The sequence below is a fragment of the Alligator sinensis genome, unplaced genomic scaffold, assembly GCF_000455745.1.
Source record: "Alligator sinensis unplaced genomic scaffold, ASM45574v1 scaffold968_1, whole genome shotgun sequence".
Lineage (NCBI taxonomy): Eukaryota > Metazoa > Chordata > Crocodylia > Alligatoridae > Alligator > Alligator sinensis.
In genome coordinates, this window is record NW_005843177.1 from 234675 (window position 1) to 239514 (window position 4840).

Consider the following 4840-nt stretch of genomic DNA (forward strand, 5'->3'; position numbering starts at 1 on the left):
TGAAGGGTCCCAGGTCCTTCAGCCTTTCCTCGTATGGCTTGCTGTGTAAGCCTCTGATCATATGGGCAGCTCTTCTCTGGACTCTCTCAAGCTTGTCCACATCCTTGTTAAAGTGCGATGCCCAGAACTGGACGCAGTACTCCAGCTGCGGTCTCACCACCGCTGAGTAGAGCGGAAGAATCACCTCCTTGGTTTTGCTGGAGATGCATCGATTGACGCATGGCAGTGTATTATTTGCCCTGCTGGCTTCGGCATCGCACTGCCGGGTCATATTCATACCGTGGTTTATTAGTACCCCCGGGTCCCCTTCATTCGTGCTGCCAGTCAGTTTAGTGCTGCCAAGCCTGTAGGTGTGTTGGGGATTGCTCATCGCCCAATGGAGCACTTTACATTTCTCAACATTGAAATTCATATGGTTCTGATCTGCCCAACTTGCCAGCATGTCCAGGTCCACCGGTATCTGTAGCCCATCTCCAAGCGTGACCACACTCCCTCATAACTTGGTGTTGTCCGCAAACTTGGCCTGTGAGCTCTTCACCCCCCACATCCAAATCATTGATAAAGATGTTAAAAAAGCACTGGACCAGGCACCGACCCCCGAGGGACACCACAGGCCACTTCTCATCAGGATGACACAGATCCGTTCATTAGGACTCTCTGGGTCCTGCCCGACAGCCAGCTTCCCACCCACCTCGCTGTCACGCAGTTGAGCCCATAATCTTCCAATTTTCTTGTGAAAATATCGTGGGATACCAGATCAAAGGCCTTTTGGAAGTTGAGGTTTGCACTGTCAACCTCCTCTCTCTCATCCTCCTCCTCTCAGGCCCCTATCCATGACTTCACCTCCCTCATAGCCTCCCTCACATCCCAACTCCACGCTGCGTAGTCTGCGGTTGAGTCTGGTTCCTGTTGCCTTCTCTGGAACCAGGCTCGCCTCTTTCCAACTTTCCGGAAGAAGTCCCTCTCTCTCTCTTTGATGCTGGCCCCCTGCTCTGTGTGATCTCAGTATCTGGATCAGATGGTTTTCCATCCTGCCAAGTGCTGTCTGAGCTCCTGCTGTATCTTCCCCTCTTTCAGCAGAATCACGTTCAGTCTCCACACACCTCGCCTCTCGTGGGCTGCTCTCCCATTTCTGCTTCCACTGTTAGGAGGCAGTGGTCCAAGATGCAGACCAATGTGCATTTGGCCTTGGCTACCTTCAACCCTTTGGGGAGGAGGATGAAATCTGTGCATGATTTGGACTGCCCTATGGGCTCTACTTGGGTGAAATTTCCCCTCCGACCGGTGGCCTCTTCGCCTGCATCCACCAGGCTGTGTTCACAGATGAGCTGCTGCAACAGCTTGGAGGATCTGCCAGGTCCTTTCGTTTGGCCTCCACTTATTGTGTCACCCACCTCAAGGATGCAGTTCGTCGCCCGTGATCATCACTGGCTGTCACTGGGCGCCGCTACCGTCATGTTCTTGAGGAAGGCATGTTTTGCTGTCTTATTTGCTGGTGCATATGCATTCAGGAGCTCAAAAGTCCCTTCTCCTGTTTTGCGGGGTGCCCTGCAGCACCCTGCCTGCAATGATTTCTCTGTTTCCCGTCAGGAGCACTGCGTTCCCCCCCACCACCCTCCCAGCAGGTGCTCACTGTCCCCAGGCCAGGAGGGGCCGTGTTGCAGCTCTTCTTGCAATCCGCACAGTGTCTAGAGCTCTGTTTCCCGTCAGGAGCACTGCGTTCCCCCCCACCACCCTCCCAGCAGGTGCTCACTGTCCCCAGGCCAGGAGGGGCCGTGTTGCAGCTCTTCTTGCAATCCGCACAGTGTCTAGAGCTGGGCCGGGCAGTACAGGGCAGCGAGAGCCCTGGCCCCGCGGGGGAGGCCTCCCCTGGGGAGACGCTATCTCCTGTCCCCAGAGAGGAGCCCCTGCCCCGCCAGGACTCAGGTGAGGGACCAGGGGTAAGGGCCAGGCGTGGGGCCGGGTGCCGGAGTGGCTGTGCTGCGTGCAGGGGGAGAGGCTCCAACGTCTGCCCCAGCTGAGACAGGGCTGCAATGTTGGCAACCGGGTAGCTGGGCTGGGGCGGAGGATGAAATCTGTGCGTGATTTGGACTGCCCTATGGGGTCTACTCAGGTGAAATGTCCCCCTCGACCGGTGGCCTCTTCGCCTGCATCCACCAGGCTGTGTTCACAGATGAGCTGCTGCAACAGCTTGGAGGATCTGCCCGGTCCTTTCTTTTGGCCTCCGCTTATTGTGTCACCCACCTCAAGGATGCAGTTCGTCGCCCGTGATCATCACTGGCTGTCACTGGGCGCCGCTACCGTCATGTTCTTGAGGAAGGCATGTTTTGCTGTCCTATTTGCTGGTGCATATGCATTCAGGAGCTCAAAAGTCCCTTCTCCTGTTTGCAGGGTGACCTGCAGCAACCTGCCGGCAATGATTTCTCTGTCTCCCGTCAGGAGCACTGCGTCCCCCGCTGCCCGGTGCTCACTGTCCCCAGGCCAGGACGGGCCGTGTTGCAACTCTTCTTGCAATCCGCACAGTGTCTAGAGCTGGGCCGGGCACGTTCCTGCAGACAAAGGATGTCTGCCTGCAGTGGTCCCAGGACCACCTCAATGGTGTCCCATTCCTCCTCCCTAAGCATGCTTTGCACATTCACTGAGGCTCTCAGGACCTCCATGAGTAGATGTGTCCTGGGGGATTGCATCTGGAGCTTTCTCATTTCCATTGATTAGGTTTAGGGGTTCCCTGGCTCTTTTCCTTCCCTGCCCTGTCTGTTCTCTCCATTTGTGTGGCTCTTTTGGGGTGCCGTTGCACTTACTGCAGTCTGGGCTGTGCTCGAGGGGACCTGCCTCTTCCTTTGGGTGGGGGAGACCCAGGGGTCCTGGTCCTCCTTGAGGAGTCTGGGATTTCCCCCTCTCCTGCATGGACTTCCATATCGGGGCCTTCACTTCCTTCGTCCCCTCCTGGGGTACTACCCAGGTTCCCCTCTTGGGAGTTTTGGCTCTCCCTTTCTCTATCCTCCTTTTCTATCCTATTCATTTCTTCAGTCAGCTCGTCCTCCCCCACCTGTTTGTTCAGTTCCTCGATTATCTTTTCCGAGAGAGTTTCCCCACCCAACCTTGCATGCTTCAGAGCCTCCACCCCTCTCCCCTCCAGGAACAATGTGGGGAACAATCCATGACAGATTTTGGGTGTCTGGTGGGGGGTAATTGCCCACTGGCCCTCATTGTGCATGGGAACCTGGTGTGGTCTGATGGGCAGCACTGTGGGGGCTGCAGGGGTCTTGTGGGGGTCCTCCCTTTTGGGCCATGTTGCAATAGTGGGGGGTTGGGGCACTGTGGGGAATACACCAACCCTGGGTGCAGGGGAACCTGGAGGTGAGCTGCCATGTTGTGCCAGGTGGGCTGCTACAGGGGATGTCAGGTGGCTGACCCCTTTTGGGGGGGTGATTGGTGGAGGTGGGAGGCGGGGTAGGAAAGGGGCTTGCCTGGGAGGCTTGCCCACCATGCATTGTGGGGTGCAGTGTGCCAGTAGATTCTCATTGTGTGAACACCCCCTCCTTGCTCTGGCTCTGGGAAGCAGATTGGAGACCACAGAAGCCCTCTGGTACCACTGGGTGCAGATGCCTTTAGGGATTTGTGAATAATAGGGTGGGGGGCACTTGCCCCTCCATCAGGAGCCCCCACCTTGTCCTGCCCCCTCCAGCACAGCTCCAGATGTGCTCACTGGGATGGCAGAGTGGGGAGCACGCCATCTGCACCCCCTGCCTCCGTCACTCCCTCCCTCCCTCCCTGGAAGATACTGTGTTGTCATAAAAAATGATAAAAGATTGACCAAGGTGATCTTTATTCTGTTCCTTTATTTGTTCTTTATAACAAAGGAGATGGCACGCAGCAATCACTCGCTCACCCACTCACTGGTAACGGTGACTTCTATGATGCCGTGTCTGGCTCCCCCTGCCACCGACTCCACTGAACCACAGCTAAGCATGAAACTGCCATGAAGCCATGGCCCGTGTGTTCATATAAAGCGTGTTATCCTAAAGGGCTTTAAATAAAGCACTAAAGGTGTGTATAGACACCCCCAGTACCTATTTCAGCAAGTCCTAAGAGCCTGTGTGGTAACCGTGAGTACCGCCCAGTCCAGGTGGCACACGGGTTGTTCCCACTGAAGCTACTTCCCCATCATTTTTCACTACAGTGATGCAGCACCTCATGTGCATGCACCCACTGTGCGGGAAATCCACCGTGTGTCTTTACAGGTAGTAAAACAAAGGTTCTCAGAAGCAAAACATTTCTTCCAAAATGTACTCTGTCTTCAACATCGGATAGAACAAAACTCATATTGGAGGTACTAAACATAATGTGCATCAGGAAAAGTGCATTAATGCACGTGTAGGCATTCTCACATCTTGGTCTGGGAGCTGTTTCCACCTGCGGCTGGGCTAGTCTTCACCTTGCACCGCCATCTCTCTTAATGGCATTTAAGGGAGCCCGCCCCTGCCCCAGCCCTGGCAAAATCTGTGGGCAAGGAAGGAGCCCCCCAGGGGGCACTTGCCTGCCTGTACACTAATGCCAGGAGCTTGGGGAATAAGCAGGAGGAGCTCATCCTCCTGCTCAGTGCAAACAATTACGATGTCATAGGGATAACAGAGACCTGGTGGGACTCCACCCATGACTGGACCACGGGGATAGATGGCTATACCCTGTACAGGAGGGATCGTGTAGAGAAAAGGGGCGGGGGGGGTAGCTCTCTATGTTAAGGAAAGCTACACGTCCCTGCAAGCTGATATTGGCGACCAGGGTGGACGGCTGGAGACCCTCTGGGTTAAAATCCGTGGGGAACACGGCACAGGGG